Below are 18,518 nucleotides of genomic sequence, written 5' to 3'. Positions count from 1 at the left end.
CCATCCCCAGAGACCTTCTCCCATTCCTCATTTAAGTCATCCCTGACCACCGGCTGAGTCGCTGAGACTTCAAAACGACCAGAGTCACTCCCCTCCACAAAAAAACTCAACCCCTCTGATGTCAAAAACTACAAACTGGTATCCCTTCTTTCTTTTCTTTCCAAAACAATTGAGCGTACTGTCTCTGATCGACTGTCTCACTATCTCTCTCAGAACGATCTTCTTGACCCTAACCAGTCAGCCTTCAAGACGAGTCACTCCACCGAGATTGCTGTGTCACAGAGGTTCTCTGCACTGACAAAACTGACTCTCTCCTCTGTTTTCATCCTCCTAGATCTATCCTCTGCCTTCGACCCCGTAAACCATTAGATCCTCCTCCCCACCCTCTCAGGGCTGGGCGTCTCAGGCTCTAAACACTCCTTGATTGCATCCTACCTGGCGGGCCGCTCCTACCAGGTGATGTGGAGAGGATCTGTGTCTGCACAACGTTCTCTCATTACTGGTGTTCCCCACGGCTCTGTTCTAGGCCCTCTACTCTTCTCTCTGTACATTAAGTCACTCAGCTCTTTCATATCCTCATATGGTCTCTCCTATCATTGCTATGCAGATGACACTTAACTACTTTTCTTAGCCAGATGTCGGCCCACCACCTTAAACTCAACCTCAACAAGACTGCTGCTCTTTCTCTCAGTTGACAACCATCATGGTTGACAACTCCACAGTGTCCCTCTCCCAGAGTGCAAAGAACCTTGGCGTGACCCTGGACAACACCCTTTCATTCTCTGAAAACATCAAAGCAGTGACTCGCTCCTACAGGTTCATTCCCTACAACATTCATAGAGCACAACCCTACCTCACACAGGAAGTGGCGCAGGTCCTAATCCAGGCACTTGTCTGGACTACTGTCATCTCCCGTCATCTCCTGTCTGGACTACTGCAACTCGCTGTCGGCTGGACTCCCCGCCTTTTCCATCAACCAGTAGAGGTGTGTGTGTGTAAAACCACTGGGGAAGCCAGAAAAAACAGCCATATTACAACCTATGTGTTGTGATAATTGCGTTGTTCGCTCTAAAACCTGTTAGGTCACATGCCTTGCGTCTGTGATATATGTCTAAGGCTGAGACAATAAGAAGACACAAATGGCAGAATAAATTCAACCACACCTTCGTTTCATCACAAAACCGATAAGCAACATCTGTCCGGTGAAGTCCACAAAGCATATTACATGTAACAAACAGTTAATGTTTCTGTCATATTCACACCACTAAACAAGTATTGATTTAGAACCATGGATTGTTACCTCAAGTCGCAAAGAAAATAGGAGCTGCTTCCACTATTCCAGCACCATTTCAATTTCAACATAATCAACTCACCCAGTGGTGACCTGTCATTCAGGGCAGGTGGGTCAGAGGGGGACTTGCCTGTTTTGCATGTTATTTTGCCATTAATATGTGTGACATATCAGTTTGCAAACAATGTAAAATTAATATATATCATTGAGTTAATGAAGCCGCATACAAACATGGTCTCTTTTTTGCTTTCTTGAGTTAGGCAACTCCAAAATGCAGGTGTTTCAGCCTAGCTCAGTGCTTTCTATAGTGGTGGGGTAAGCCAGCAGAAAATACGGAGCGTTGCGCAGGGCTCAGTGTTCTGTCACTCATGGGGACTTTACATCACTGCCAAGTGTAAGAGGAGACATTGAAAATTCTAGCCCTTCGGCTGCTGCCATAGAAGTGCCCATTCAAGAAGGCTCAAGGTCATTGGCCACAGATAAAATTACGTCAAATCACATTATATGTACAGTAGCTTTGATTGGACTTAGCTAACAGTCATCATGAATCAAGTTGACAATCTACTGGCAAATCCTTTTTAATCCTTGTGATATGAAGAGAAATAATGAAGAGAAATTATAGATAAAACGTATCGGTGCTCATCGGCCATTGCACATGAACATTACATAACAAGTTGGAAATCACATATTCAACAAGTAGTTGGAAGGTATCAGTGACAGTGGCTGTGAGTTCCAAAATCTGGGATTAAGGGGCTCTTTTCCAAGTTTAAAATTATAAACATTCAACATTGGCCATGCTGTCAATGAAGCATGATTTGTGCCGCGCACAAAACAACTGTTAACTTGGAGGTCCGCCACACCACCTTCCTGTTCAAGTGATCCGAGCACAACGTGAGTCCAAAAATGTCTTGTATGCTGCTTCATAAATGATGTAATATGCCAGGGAGATATGTATACTGTAGCTAAGAAAGTAATACTAAGTGTATGTTGTTTAGTAAGATGTTGGTAGCCCATGTGCTTCACCCTAATAATTTTATCTATTTACCCTTCTTAATTTTGCCTACTGTTCTGACTGTTCTACTGTAGCCTATAACCTGTTTTATATAAATGTAATCGTCGAATAATGTAAGAGCTTTCATTGTCTGCTTATAGTCCCCCTTTATTTATCCTACAGATCTAACTTGGTGTACTGGGAGAGCACTGAAAGAATGGCCCATGTTCTGAACTACGGATTGCCTCTTATCCGCTTGTCGTCCCCTTATGCCATAGTTTGTACATCTCAATTGTCAGTAGAAACCACATTTGTTTAAGCAAGTCAGCCATATTGGGGCAGCAGGTAGCCTAGTGGTTAGAGTGTTGGGCCAGTAACTGAAAGGTTGCTCGGTCAACTCCCTGAGCTGACAAGGTAAAATTCTGTTGTTCTGCCCTTGAACAAGGCAGTTACCTGCTGTCATTGTAAATAAGAAGTTGTTCTTAACTGACTTATCTGGTTAAATAAAAAAATATAGGCTTAACTGAATTAACTGTTTCGTTGCCAGACAAGGCTCCGCTGATAGCCAAGTTGTCACGGATGTCGTATGAAAGAGACCAAGGTGCAGCATGCGTATCGTTCCACATCTTTATTACTATGTGAAACTATGCAAGACAGACAATAAATGATAAAGAAAAACAACAAACCATGACGAAGAGGTGCTACATGTATAAACTCAAAATAGTCTCCCACAAACACTAGTGGGAAAAACAACAACTTAAATATGACCCCCAATTAGAGACACCGATGACCAGCTGCCTCTAATTGGGAATCATACGAAAACCCCAACCTAGAAAAAAGAACCTAGAACACAACATATAAAATGTAAACTAGTGTCACGTCCTGACCAGTAATAGGGGTTATTTGTTATTGTAGTTTGGTCAGGACGTGGCAGAGGGTATTTGTTTTATGTGGTTCGGGCTGGTTGTGTTAGTTGTAGGGTGTTTGATTTAGTATTCCGGGTTTTGGGCACTGTTCTATGTTTATGTATTTCTATGTTCAGTCTAGTTATTTGTATTTCTATGTTTAGTTAATTGGGGGTTGAACCCTCAATTGGAGGCAGGTGTTTTCTCATTGCCTCTGATTGAGGGTTCTATAAATAGGTATGTGTTTGTTTTAGTATTTGTGGGAGATTGTGCTGTGTATAGGTCTGTGCCTTACCAGCCTGTTATTTGTCATTGTGTTTTTTGTGTACGTATTTATTTTGGATTACCTTTGTCCGTTTAAATAAAAGAAGATGAGTGCACATTTCCCCGCTGCGTCTTGGTCCACTTTACCCTACGACAACCTTGACAACTAGACAAAAACCCCAACATAGAAAAAAGAACCTAGAACACAACATAGAAAATTTAAACTAGACAAAAAACCCAACATAGAAAAAAAAAACTAGAACCAAACATAGAAATAAATAAACTAGACAAAAAACCCCAGTCACGCCCTGACCGACTCTACCATAGAAAAATACGAGCTCTCTATGGTCAGGACGTGACACAGGTGTAGCAGTGGTAAGGTGTTGGGACTGCTGTTGGGACAGCTTTATGTAGGCCCGAACAGTTTGTGGGCACTGTTTGTCACCGTTATAGTGCAATTAATGTATTGTTTAGTGTTGTGTAGTGGCTTTGCTGGCATGCATTCCACTTTTTAGTTTTTTTGCCCCACCAAGATTTACATGCTAAAATCGCCACTGAAATCACCTATGCTTAGTCTAATACAGTGACTAAAGATACCAAAAACAATTTAGTCCAATCAACGTAAACTAAATATGATTTGGCTGTCCATGGTTCTGATTTCTGTGTGTGTGTGTGTGTGTGTGTGTGTGTGTGTGTGTGTGTGTGTGTGTGTGTGTGTGTGTGTGTGTGTGTGTGTGTGTGTGTGTGTGTGTGTGTGTGTGTGTACGCACGTTCGTACAAGTATAAAAAACATGTTGACTCACTCTACTTGTAGAGAGACGCCAATGCCATCCTCCTCTCTTTCATTTTGACGATACGGTCTATTTCTCTGTCATACAATAAATGCTTTTATTTTTTGTTGTCCAAGGCTACCTGGCTAAAATGCTTGCTTGCTAGCCTAACTTCCTTTCATGAGCAACGTTAGTTAGTAAACATTAGCCTTCTACATCTAGCTACATTTCAACTTCCATCCTCTCAGGCCAGGGGCACAATGTATGAATTAATGGTTGGATCAGAATCGGCGTTATAAATATTTGCCAGTACGGAGAATTAAGTAAAACCACAAGTCCAAATCCCTATCTCCATCCATGACTAATTTAGGAAAGGGATAATTTTAGCTAGCTAGCTAGCCACCGGAGGACCACAACACAACGAGATGCAACAATTCAAGTTAATATTTCCCTTCACTGGAACTAAGGGGCCTAGCCCGAACCATGAAAAACGGCGAGCTTTACACCACTCCAGCCAACACTTGGCATTGCGCATGGTGATCTTAGGTTTGTGAGCGGCTGCTTGGCCATTGAAACCCATTTCATGAAGCTCCTGACGAACAGTTCTTGTGCTGACGTTGCTTCCAGAGGCAGTTTGGAACTCGGTATTAAGTGTTACAACCGAGGACAGACGTTTTTTAGGCGCTTCAGCACTCGGCAGTCCTGTTCTGTGAGTTTGTGTGGCCTACCACTTCACAGCTGAGCCGTTGTTGCGCCTAAATGTTTCCTCTTCCCAATATCAGCACTTACAGTTTACCGGGGCAGCTCTAGCAGGGCAGAAATTTGACAAACTGACTTGTTGGAAAGGTGACATCCTATGACGGTGCCACATTGAAAGTCACTGAACTCTTCAGTATGGGCCATTCCACTGCCAATGTTTGTCTATGGAGATTGCATGGCTGTCTGCTGTATTTTATACAACTGTCAGCAACGGTGTGGCTGAAATAGCCCAATCCACTAATTTGAAGGGATGTTCACATATTTTTGGCCTTGTAGTGTGTATATATACAGTATATATACTAAATAGCCAAAAGTAAGTATATTCAATGTTTACTTTTCCACAAAATCCTCCAACCAGGGGAGAGGGGGATAGGGGCTTAATAAAGTAATAAAAATTTTTAAAAAAGAGGATTAGAATTTATTCAAGTAAAGCTATCTGATAGACTTGAATTCTATCTGCTAATTTCATTAAAAAAACACGTCTCCCATGGTGAAGCCTTTGTTCTAGTTTGGAGACATGAAACTTCCCTCTCCACAATAAAACCCTTTCATCTTAATAAACAACACACAATCACGCCATTCTCTACATCTAACAAGGAGAGAAGTGAAGAAAGTGACGGAGCCCCCCTCACAAGCTGTAGGCGTTACGAAAAAATACATTCTGAAATAAATTAGAAGAGATCACATTATATTACATTATATGAACCTGCTAACCATGTGTATGTGACCAATAAAAATGTATTTGATTTGATGTAGTTTACCCATGCAATGTCCCCTGTGTATGCCAGGAGAATGTAGTGAGTGACACTGAGATAACATGTTGGGCTGCTATAGAAAGGGGGTCAAGTCTCTCCCTGTGGGTATGAACAGTTCAGTCAGTAGAGACACACTGGAGAGAGAGAGAGATTTTCCCTTTTTTACTTTAACTATTTGCACATTGTTACAACACTGTATATAGACATACTATGATATTTGAAATGCCTTTATTATTTTGGAACTTTTGTGAGTGTAGTGTTTACTATTTCACTATTGTTTACGATCTATTTCACTTGCTCTGCAATGTAAAAATATGTTTCCCATGCCAATAAAGCCCCTTGAATAAAATTTAGTTGAGAGAGATGGACATTTTATTTATTTTTATTTTTATTTAACCTTTATTTAACTAGGCAAGTCAGTTAAGAACAAATTCTTATTTACAATGACGACCTACCAAAAGGAAAAAGGCCTCCTGCGAGGACGGGGGCTGGGATTAAAAATACAAAAGTAAATAAAATATAAATATAGGACAAAACACACATCACGACAAGAGAGACAACACAACACTACATAAAAAGAGACATAAGACAACAACATAGCAAGGCAGAAACACATGACAACACAGCATGGTAGCAACACAACATGACAACAACATGGTAGCAACACAACATGGTAGTTGCACAAAACATGGTACAAAGGGCAAGAAAGTAAAGACAACAATACATCATGCAGACAACTATACATCATAAAGGGGGTTGGGGGGTTGGTCTCTCTCTCACCTTCTCTGATTGATCTTGCTGTGTACTGTATATACAGTGCATTCAGAAAGTATTCAGACCCCTTGGCTTTCTCCACATTTTGTTACGTTACAGCCTTATTCTATAATTCAATTAAAAAAAAAAAATCAACAATCTACACATAATACCCCATAATGAGAAAGCAAAAGAGGTTTTTAGACATTTTTACACATTTATTAAAAATATAAAACTGAAATATCACATTTACATAAGTATTCAGACCCTTTACTACAGTGAGGGAAAAAGTATTTGATCCCCTGCTGATTTTGTACGTTTGCCCACTGACAAAGAAATTATCAGTCTATAATTTTAATGGTAGGTTTATTTGAACAGTGAGACAGAATAACAAAAAAATCCAGAAAAACGCATGTCAAAAATGTTATAAATTGATTTGCATTTTAATGAGGGAAATAAGTATTTCACCCCCTCTCAATCAGAAAGATTTCTGGCTCCCAGGTGTCTTTTATACAGGTAACGAGCTGAAATTAGGAGCACACTCTTAAAGGGAGTGCTCCTAATCTCAGTTTGTTACCTGTATAAAAGACACCTGTCCACAGAAGCAATCAATCAATCAGATTCCAAACTCTCCACCATGGCCAAGACCACTGTACTTTTCTGTACTTTGCTCTGTTCATCTTTCCCTCGATCCTGACTGGTCTCCCAGTCCCTACTGCTGAAAAATATCCCCACAGCATGAGGCTACCACCACCATGCTTCACTGTAGGGATAATGCCAGGTTTCCTCCATACGTTACACTTGGCATTCAGGCCAAAGAGTTCAATCTTGTTTTCATCAGACCACAGAATCTTGTTTGTCATGGTCTGAGAGTCCTTTAGGTGCCTTTTGGCAAACTCCAAGTGGGATGTCATTTGCCTTTCACTGAGGAGTGGCTTCCGTCTGGCCACTCTACCATAAAGGTCTGATTGGTGGAGTGCTGCAGTGATGGTTCTCCTTCTGGAAGGTCCTCCCATCACAGAGAAACTCTGGAGCTCTGCCAGAGTGACCATCAGGTTCTTGGTCACCTCCCTGGTTAAGGCCTTTCTCCCTCGATTGCTCAGTTTGGCCGGGCGACCAGCTCTAAGAAGAGTCTTGGTGGTTCCGAACTTCTTCCATTTAAGAATGATGGAGGCCACTGTGTTCTTGGGGACCCTCAATGCTGCAGACATTTTTTGGCCCCCTTCCCCAGATCTGTGCCTTGACACAATCTTGTCTCGGACCTCTACAGACAATTCCTTCAACCTCATCGCTTGGTTTTTGCTCTGACATGCACTGTCAACTGTGGGACCTTATAAAGACAGGTGTGTGCCTTTCCAAATCATGTTCAATCAATTCAATTTACCACAGGTGAACTCCAATCAAGTTGTAGAAACATCTCAAGGATGATCAATGGAAACAGGATGCACCTGAGCTCAATTTCGAGTCTCCTAGCAAATGGTCGGAATACTTATGTAAATAAGGTATTTCTGTTTTTGTTATGTTATACACTTGCCAAAAATTCAGATAAAACTGTTTTCGCTTTGTCATTATGGGGTATTGTGTTTAGATTGATGAGGAAAATGCTTTATTCAATCAATTTTAGAAGATTACTGTGACGTAACAAAATGTGGAAAAAGGGAAGGTGTCTGAACACTTTCCGAATGCACTGTAAGTGGAATTGTGTCAAAAAGGTCATTTTTAAAATTACAAAAGTAATTTTCTCTCCTCTTCTCTCTCTGTCTCTCCTCAATTTCTCTCTTTCCCTTTCTCCTCTCTCTCTCTCTTTTTCACTCCACACTGTCCTCAGTTGTCCTGCTGGGTGGGCTGGCTGACTGAGCATCAGACCAGGGGCATTACTAGGATTTGAAGACATTTGGGGCTTAGCACAAAGCCAGTAGGTGGGTGCAGGGGCATTCTCCCCTGGAAAAAAATGTAGGAATTTCAACATCTAAATGCATGAATTTGGTGCATTTTGAGAATAACATTGATTAGATATTTTTAAGGTAACTTGCACCTTTCCACCTGCTACAGTAGACACTGCCAGTACTCAACTATAGTTGCAACTGTGGATCTCTCTACACTGGAATCATCTCTACTCTCTAACAAATAAAACTACAGTGTATTGCCAAGAACCACTCAACGAATTCAAACATACTCTGACCTGTCCAATGAGCCAAACTGATTAAAGAATCCCACAGTACCAAAACACACTTTCTCTCACAAACATACATCATGCAGTAATTAGAATTCTTAGAACAGCTTTAATTAATAGTCTACTGTGTGTTTTAATAGTAATTTCACAGGCTTTTTCACCTCACGTGTACATTCATTGTAAATAATGTTTTACATTTTCACTGTGTATTTCACTTCTTATAATTTGTGGAAATAAATAAAACGAATTGGAATCTATAGAGCTACTTGAAGTGACACAACTTGAAGAGATAGTCTATTGTGTTCTCACCCTACCTCTCTCCATCTGCTCTCTTCTGTCACTTTCTCTGTGTCTTGTCTGTTGCTGTCTGTGTCTTGTCTGTTGCTGTCTGTGTCTTGTCTGTTGCTGTCTGTGTCATGTTTGTCACTGTCGGTGTCTTGGCTGTTGCTGTCTGTGTCATATCTGTTACTGTCTGTGTCTTGTTTGTTGCTGTCTGTGTCTTGTCTGTTCCTGTCTGCATCTTGTCTGTTACTGTCTGCGTCTTGTCTGTTTCTGTCTGCCTCTTGTCTGTTGCTGTCTCAGGTTCTTGTCTGTTGCTGTCTCAAGTTCTTGTTTGTTACTGTCTCTGTGTCTTGTCCGGTGTCTCTCTCCATCACCTACTCTTTTGTTACTGTCTCTGTGTCTTGTCCGGTGTCTCTCTCCACCACCTACCCTTTTGTTACTGTCTCTGTGTCTTGTCCGGTGTCTCTCTCCATCACCTACCCTTTTGTTACTGTCTCTGTGTCTTGTCCGGTGTCTCTCTCCATCACCTACCCTTTTGTTACTGTCTCTGTGTCTTGTCCGGTTTCTCTCTCCATCACCTACCCTTTTGTTACTGTCTCTGTGTCTTGTCCGGTGTCTCTCTCCATCACCTACCCTTTTGTTACTGTCTCTGTGTCTTGTCCGGTGTGTCTCTTTAATTTTGCAATTCAAAATTGTCAACGGCATACTGGAGTAGCGTAACTTGTTTTGGGCCTGTGTCTGAGTCAACTAAATCATCCTCTTCCCTACCAATTGCCCATGGCTGCTGCTGCTCTACTGGCCTGCTGTTCTCATCTGTCCTTCTCCTTGGCTCATCTGAAAGGTAGCAAGGTAGAGGTGCAACATGTCATTAGTTAATTTTAAATGACTGTACTGCCTGATTTTGCCTCGTTTTAGATTTGGCTCATTAAGAAATGCTAGCAACCATGACTAAATTAAAATGTGAGTTGGTTTCGGGGAATGGTTTGATGTGGTTGTCTCGTGTGTGTGTTCGCCGGTGGGACAAGCTAGCCAAAAATATTTAGCCAATTAGTTTCAGCCAGCTGGTGTGCAACCTGACTTTGACTTTGGATAGCGTATCTCCGGGGCTAGTTAGGGACTGTCAATAAATTACACAATGTAAATGAAACAATATTTTCATGATTCCAACCGTCTACTTTTGTCATTAAATGCTTTCAATATTTGTGTATGAATTTCTAGTTTATAGATGGTTTGAGTTTTTTAAACTACTGGAAGTTTTACATATTTAAAAATAAAAATGTATTTCACCTTTATTTACCAGGTAGGCTAGTTGAGAACAAGTTCTCATTTACAACTGCGACCTGGCCAAGATAAATTGTCTCATGTACATTGTGTAATTTACAGATTGTCCCAAACTAACCCCATACGTATATACAAAGTCAACCCAAATTTACCACAGGCATTACGATTGGGTTTTGTGCAGCTGCACTCCGAATTGATGACTACTTGTGTGCTGCCAGCTGTGGGCATGTGGGCAGGATTGAAACAAACCCAACCTTACATTGTGATGAAGTCACGACTATGGGATTATAATGATGACAGAACTACGTGAGTTTGGATTTAGAATTTTGTGGTCGCACATTGCGATTGGTGGTTGCAAATATGATTCGCAAATGTGTCATTTTATTTTGCAAGCTTGTATCATGATGTGTGAAAGATTTAACAATGGTCGCAAACTTGTAACTTCACATTTTAATACATTCTAATACATTCTATAAGATTTGCAAGAATAATTACTTTTCGGAATTATTACAAGTCCATTTATGACTATGAATATTCTGCTGTGACTACAAATATACACTGATTTTGAATCTGTGCACCCTGAGTACTGTCACTGTTACTAAGAGATTCGTAAGCTTGTAGAACGTTTTGTAAGTTTGTAGAAAGACATTTGCAAGTAAACATTTGATTTGAGCCTCTCTGGGTTCATGAGCAAGAGACGATGAGGTAAATAAAACCAAAACAAGGTTTCTAGGTTTCTAGAAATTAAAAACTTTATTTGCTAGCTATATTTTAAAGACTTGATACTGACTTTTGAACACTTTATGTCAAACTACTTCATTCCACTGCCTGTTTATTGATTAATTGGTGCATGAAAAGTTGGCAAGAAAAATGCCCCTCCCAATTTCACTGCAAAAAGACTATTGGTTGAGTATCATTTGGCTGATGTGCACATTTACATTAGTGTTTAATTAGCCAAGTTACTGACTGACTAGACTCATTGTTATTCATGTTTTTGTTATTGCATTTCAGGTGGAGAGGGAGTAAGATCACAAGAAAGCTGCCATACCACCACAGGACCCGAGAGGTATTACAGTCAGTGCTTATCAACTGGATATTGTATGTGAATTGCCCATTTATATCAATGACACTAACAAAATGGTTTGCTTGTTCAGGAACATGTGCAGTAAATGCTAACAAGGCGTTGGTGATGAAAGGTATATCATGTATGTATTGTCATCTCCCTAATAGACCACTGCATGCTGTGACAAGGGCCTGAATGGTGACACACATCTGCTTCAAGCTGCCTGACTGAATACTGCGACCTTCAGTGGTACATTCCCCTTTGATCACAGCATAAGTCTCCTAGTCTCTGTCTCCTAGCCATTTAACATGTACTATATGTAACCACTCACATTCATACAAACTGCTACGAACACAGAACTGACTTATATTCACTTGTCCCTGGCTGCGTTTAGACAGACAGCCCAATTCTGATATTTTTTCACTAATTAGTCTTTTGACCAATCACATCAGATCTTTTTACATAAGATCTTTTTCAGAGCTGATCTAATTGGTCAAAATATCAATTAGTTAAAAAACTATATCAGACTTTGGCTGCCTGTCTAAATGCAGCCTATTTGGCCTATTTGTCCTATATTGACTAGGACAAAAAAATGCCCCCCCGGCCAAACCCTCCACTAACCCGGACGATGCTGGGCCAATTGTGTGCTGCCCTATGGGACTCCCAGTCAGGGCCGGTTGTGATACAGCCCGTGATTGAACAGGGGTCTGTAGTGACACCTTTAGCACTGCGTTGCAGTGCTTTAGACCGCTGCACCACTTGGGGGGGCCCTGCTGAGGAGAATTTCTGTCTGTAAAAATGCCCTTTTTGTGAGGAAAAACTCATTATGATTGGCTGGGCCTATGCCCTCTAAGGCCCACCAATGGCTGCACTTTTGCACAGATTAGGGCCTAAGGAATTTATTTAAAATTACTGATCTCCTTATATGATCTGTAACTCAGTAAAATCTTTGAAATTGTTGCATGTTGTGTTTGTATTTTTGTTCATTATATTTAGCTAGCTATCTAGTTAACTAATGTAATTTATATCAACTTTATCAATCAGATGGTTAACTACAAAATATATTTCTTTTCCCCTAGCATCTTAAGGTGCCTAATAAAGCTAGCCAGTTGATAGTAAAGCTAGGAGGAATGTCAGAGGCCAGCTAGCTAACTCAATAGCGTCTGTCAATGTGTAGTGGTTAGTAATATTTGATATGTGTATATACAGTGTATAAAAAAAATACCTCACATGCGACTATAATAATTAAATCAAATTGTATTTGTCACATACGCCGAATACAACAGGGGTACAGGTGTAGACCTTACTTACAAGCCCTTAACCAACAATTCAGTTTTAAGAAAATACCCCCCAAAAAGTAAGAGGGTGTGGGGGGGCAATGCAAATAGTCTTATGGCTTGGGGGCAGAAGCTGTTTAGAAGCCTCTTGGACCTAGACTTGGTGCTCCGGTACCGCTTGCCGTGCGGTAGCAGAGAGAACAGTCTATGACTAGGGTTGCTGGAGTCTTTGACAATTTTTAGGGTCTTCCTCTGACACTGCCTGGTATAGAGGTCCTGGATGGCAGGAAGCTTGGCCCCGGTGATGTACTGGACCGTACGCATTACCCTCTGTAGTGCCTAGCGGTCAGAGGCCGAGCAGTTGCCATAACAGGCAGTGATGCAACTCGTCAGGATGCTCTCGATGGGGCAACTGTAGAACCCTTTGAGGATCTGAGGACCCATGCCAAATCTTTTCAGTCTCCTGAGGGGGAATAGGTTTTGTCGTGCCATCTTTACGACTGTCTTGGTGTGCTTGGACCATGTTAGTTTGTTGGTGATGTGGACACCAAGGAACTTGAAGCTCTCAACCTGCTCCACTACAGCCCTGTTGATGAGAATGGGGGCATGCTCAGACCTCCATTTCCTGTAGTCCACAATCATCTCCTTTGTCTTTAGCCCATTAAATGAATCATCTGACTCCATAAGATAAATAGCAATATCCAAGAACACTATAGTTGAGTTACAGTAATATAACACTAGGGTTGAGTTACAGTAAAGAACACTATGGTTGAGTTACAGTAAAGAACACTATAGTTGAGTTACAGTAATATAACACTAGGGTTGAGTTACAGTAAAGAACACTAGGGTTGAGTTACAGTAAAGAACACTACGGTTGAGTTACAGTAATATAACACTACGGTTGAGTTACAGTAATAGAACACTAGGGTTGAGTTACAGTAATAGAACACTATAGTTGAGTTACAGTAATAGAACACTAGAGTTGAGTTACAGTAATATAACACTATGGTTGAGTTACAGTAATAGAACACTAGCGTTGAGTTACAGTAATAGAACACTATAGTTGAGTTACAGTAATATAACACTAGGGTTGAGTTACAGTAATATAACACTAGGGTTGAGTTACAGTAATAGAACACTATAGTTGAGTTACAGCAATAGGCAATCAAGAAATGTCTGAGAATGGAATCCTAAAGTATATTTAATTACTTTGTAAAATGAATGGATTGACATACAAGCCATGAAGCTTAACATACAAAGCATTAACTAACATGCATTACAAAGCATACTTCTAGGCATATAGATCCTAAGGTTAACTTAGAAGACAAAGCATGAACAAAGTGATGCCTATTCGGCCAGAGGCCTAGAAGCCTACGAAAGGAGAATTGATCATACAACCTTCCTCCATGTACTGGACACAGGATAAGAGAGGGAAGAAAGGCATTTGATTCCATTTATAACATCTGAAGGTGTAACCGTTCAACCCAAAACCAACCACCATTAACCAATCAAATGATACCAAGTTTACAGTAACCTAACAGTAACCTGAACACTCCCAGGCCCAATCTCCACAGGCATTTAAAGGCTTGTGTGGTGGATGAGACCAATGTAAATAAGACAGAATTTCTAAGACAACAAAACCCATTGAAAAGAGTATTCAGAGTACACCCTGTACAGATACAAATAACCACAAAGATAATACATCCATATAGATATCGTCAGAGTTATCCTCAGTGAACAAGTTTCAGATAGATACCAAACATGGATAATATAGTATTATTTATTCGCTCATTCAATATTAAGTCCTCCGGACACTGTAACTGAGAGATACATTTTGGCCTCTCAGAGGGGGATGGGTTGACTAGTCATTGGGCATTGTCCTTTGTGCTTTCCTTGTGTTTCTGGAACATTTGCCATGCAGCTCCAGGTGACAAAGAACACATAAATTAGGGCCGGGCCTACAAATGCAATGGCTTGTCTGGAGTTCGTCTGAAATGTACCATTATATTTCACATGATAAGCAAACTATTGTCTTGCTTTTTCACAAAATAAATCACTGTACACAGATAAAAGAGACGATTAACTTCAAGTAGACTGTTTTGGTTTTATTTACCTCATCCTCTCTTGCTCATGTGGGTAGCCAATTCCTGAGATTTGACTGATGGAACAATCCAGCCAATGGTTAGGTGGCTGTGGTTTTGGCAGAGGGAACTGATTGGTCAGGAGTAAAAGGTCCTCAACCCAGAACAGCTCAATTCTAATTTTTACTTGCGAATCTCTTTCTACAAATGTACAAAATGTTCCACAAGTTTAGGAATCTCTTGGTAATGTGACACCAGCAACACAACCCCGAGTGCACGCAGATTCAAAATCTGCAAGTGTATTTTTGATTCACCGCAGAATATTCATAGTCGTAAATGGATTTGTAAGTTACAGTAATACATTTATTTTTTAAATATGCTTGCAAATCTTATTGAATGTATTCAAATGTCCAGTTACAAGTTTGCGACCATTGTTAAATCTTTCACATATCATGATACTTATGCTGAGGGAGACTAGTTAGTTAGCTACCACCAACCCTTATGCCGAGGGAGACTAGCTAGTTAGCTACCACCAACCCTTATGCTGAGGGAGACTAGCTAGTTAGCTACCACCAACCCTTATGCTGAGGGAGACTAGCTAGTTAGCTACCACCAACCCTTATGCTGAGGGAGACTAGCTAGTTAGCTACCACCAACCCTTATGCTGAGGGAGTCTAGCTAGTTAGCTACCACCAACCCTTATGCTGAGGGAGACTAGCTAGTTAGCTACCACCAACCCTTATGCTGAGGGAGTCTAGCTAGTTAGCTACCACCAACCCTTATGCTGAGGGAGACTAGCTAGTTAGCTACCACCAACCCTTATGCTGAGGGAGACTAGCTAGTTAGCTACCACCAACCCTTATGCTGAGACAGTCTAGCTAGTTAGCTACCACCAACCCTTATGCTGAGGGAGACTAACTAGTTAGCTACCACCAACCCTGCACAAAACATGTGGCTAACTCTGCTGCACTTTGACTTTCTGGCTGTTCTGCTTTTGTTGCCTCTCTTTCAGAAGAAGTTCAGAATATTCATATTTGCTCTTTGCTATGCTGCAGACTCTGACTGAGTGACAGGCGTTTTGCTGAGCGCTGACCTTGACATCTAACTGGTGCTGTAAGAGAGGGGTCAAGGGACGTGAGCGGTCCACTGCGTTGTAAAATCTTGACCAGTCACTCCAGAGGCTTCTTGCAGGGTTTGTGCTCTCCAGGATCCTTTGGATGTCCCTACCCATAGACTTTTCTCTTCTTACAGTGCGTGCTACTGCCTAGCACAGTATATTGTATTGTTTATTTATATTTTGGGGGACCATCAAAAAGTTCAGGGCTGGACCAAAAACATCTGGGTCTGAATGCCTAAAGCCCAGGCCTAATGACGCCACTGCATCAGACTAATCCAGATTCACTCTACTCTCTGCTCCTCCCTCTCTTCCATCTCCTCCCTCTCCTCTCCTCTCCCTCGGTTCTCATCTCCTCTCCCTCGATTCCTCTCTCTTCTTCCTCGGTTCTGCTCACCCTCTCCTCACCCTCTCCTCCTCTCCTCTCTCTCTCTCTCCTCCCCTCCTCTCCCCTTTCTTCCTCTCTCTCGGTTCTCCTCACCCTCTCCTCCTCTCCCCTCTCTCTCTCCTTCCCTCTTCTCCCATTTCTTCCTCTCCCTCGGTTCTCCTCACCCTCTCCTCTCCTCTCTCTCTCTCTCTCTCTCTCTCTCTCTCTCTCTCTCTCTCTCTCTCTCTCTCTCTCCTCCCCTCCTCTCCCCTTTCTTCCTCTCCCTCGGTTCTCCTCACCCTCTCCTCTCCCAGTCCCGTGTTGCATAACATTGCAGCTCTGTAGTATGAGCACAGTAGAGCACACAACACACCACTATATTACACAACATAGAGCAACAAGGTGCACAACACTGGATAGCACAGGACCCAATAGAACAGCTCATGATACATAGTGCAACACGTCACAGCATTCCAATCCCCTCACAAAGCTTCAACCAGACAGCAGCCATATACAATATCATCTTGAAAGTCAGTTAGGGTGAAGGGCTGAAAGGGTCAAAGTTATGTTTTTCACATGACTCTTTTTAACAAGAAAGATCCAATTAGTGGCACAGGTTAGATTGTGTTGAAAGGAAAAGAGTCAAAATGTGAAATGTCTAGTGTTCCACCTCCACACTGACAAAGGAGAGCAGAGACAGCTCTACAGAGCCTATAGATTCTCTCCATACTGTAGAGGAGTGTGGGGTAAGTTGAGCCATTTTTTACATTCAGCATCACTCCCTCAAGGGAAATATATGATTATTTCTTAAAAATATATCTATATATGTTTCAGGATGTTGTGTACACCCTGGAAAAAAAATCTGAATTTATGGAAACATTAACAGGTTTGAAAACATAGCTTGTCCCCAAAAAGTGGTATTTTGGCACAACTTACCCCATGGCCATTGGCTCAACTTACCCCAAGGCTATTGGCTCAACTTACCCCAAGGCCATTGGCTCAACTTACCCCAAGGCCATTGGCTCAACTTATCCCAAGGCCATTAGCTCAACTTACCCCAAGGCCATTGGCTCAACTTACCCCAAGACAAACATTTTGACTATATTAGCACACACAGCTTACCGTGCCTTTAGAAATTATTCATACAACTTGACCTATACAATATTTTTTTTGCGTTACATCTTGAATTCAAAATGGATTAAATAGATGTTTTTTCTCACCCATCTACACACAATACCCCATAATGACATCACAATACCCCATAATGACATCACAATACCCTATATTGACATCACAATACCCCATAATGACAAAGTGAACACATGTTTTTAGACATTTGTGCACATTTATTGAATATGAAATACAGAAATATCTAATTTACATAAGTATTCACACCCCTGAGTCAATACATGTTAGAATCACCTTAGGCAGTGATTACAGCTGTATCTTTTTGGGTAAGTCTCTAAGGGCCCGATTCCAACCCGAGTTAAGCATGTGTAAATGGAGCATAATTCCCTTTTTATGCACTTTTCTCTCTGTGCATATTCTGACCTTGAACTTAAGCATAAGAATAGCGTGCTGTTCACATGCTATTCATTTTGGGTGGAGAATGAATAAATGAAGGTGTGGCGGAGGTGTGTCTATAGATACGTCGTATTCTGACCTCGACTTAATTCCCTAATAATTTCACCACCTTTACGCACTAGGAAACGATTAATAAGGTCGAGTGAACCTATTGGGTTTCAAGTGGAAAAAGCATCTACTTTATTTTTCTCAGATAGAAATAACACCATTCTCCATGCATTTACAACTTGATAAGAGCTATTGATAAGAATTAGGTTAATGAGTAATCCGTTTGGATAAGGTCATTGATATAAGGTCATAGATATATTTTACCTTATAATCACTGAAGACAAATGTGAAACCAGTCAAATGGCAGAAAACTGAAGATATCAACGCATCAACTTTTCCACAGTAAAGTTTGAAATGCTGTGCCAATATGCATAATTTTAATTGTACAGCATATTAACTTGCAGGGATGGGCAGTCTCAAATGTCTTAATTATAGGCTACCCCGACTTTCTTATTTCTATCAGGTTAAATATTATCCACTGTCCGTATCGACCGTCAGTAGGTGTAATAACAACACATAGCCAATTTACTGTTAGTTCCCTTCAGTTGGTTTAGCCTACATTATAATTCCATTTAATTCCATTGTTTCCTTTAACTTCATTTGCTTCCTCTGTAAACGCCGTCACGGCCATGTGGTTTTTGCAGAAAATCATTAGTAACAGTTAATCATAAAAAAAAAAAGACATAAGCTAATTAAATCGTTACGGAGCGGAGCGCAGACCAAGCCATAACTGTTTGAACCGAACTCATGGCGCAGTTCT

The 18,518-nt window shown here is 41.0% G+C and overlaps 1 long non-coding RNA gene across 1 annotated transcript; it reads right to left on the bottom strand.

Annotated features, from left to right (window-relative positions):
* Positions 1-8,179: 8,179 nt before the first annotated feature.
* LOC123724608 (uncharacterized) lies at positions 8,180-16,120 on the bottom strand. The gene is made up of 3 exons (XR_006757151.1): positions 15,739-16,120; positions 9,712-9,777; positions 8,180-8,429 (listed from the first exon to the last, which is right to left on the bottom strand). It is a non-coding gene; the product is annotated as an uncharacterized lncRNA (long non-coding RNA).
* Between the last annotated feature and the right edge of the window lie 2,398 nt (positions 16,121-18,518).

The sequence above is a fragment of the Salmo salar genome, chromosome ssa10 (genome assembly GCF_905237065.1).
Source record: "Salmo salar chromosome ssa10, Ssal_v3.1, whole genome shotgun sequence".
Lineage (NCBI taxonomy): Eukaryota > Metazoa > Chordata > Actinopteri > Salmoniformes > Salmonidae > Salmo > Salmo salar.
The sequence above is the reverse complement of the archived record's forward strand: the minus strand, read 5'-3'. Positions and strand labels throughout refer to the sequence as shown.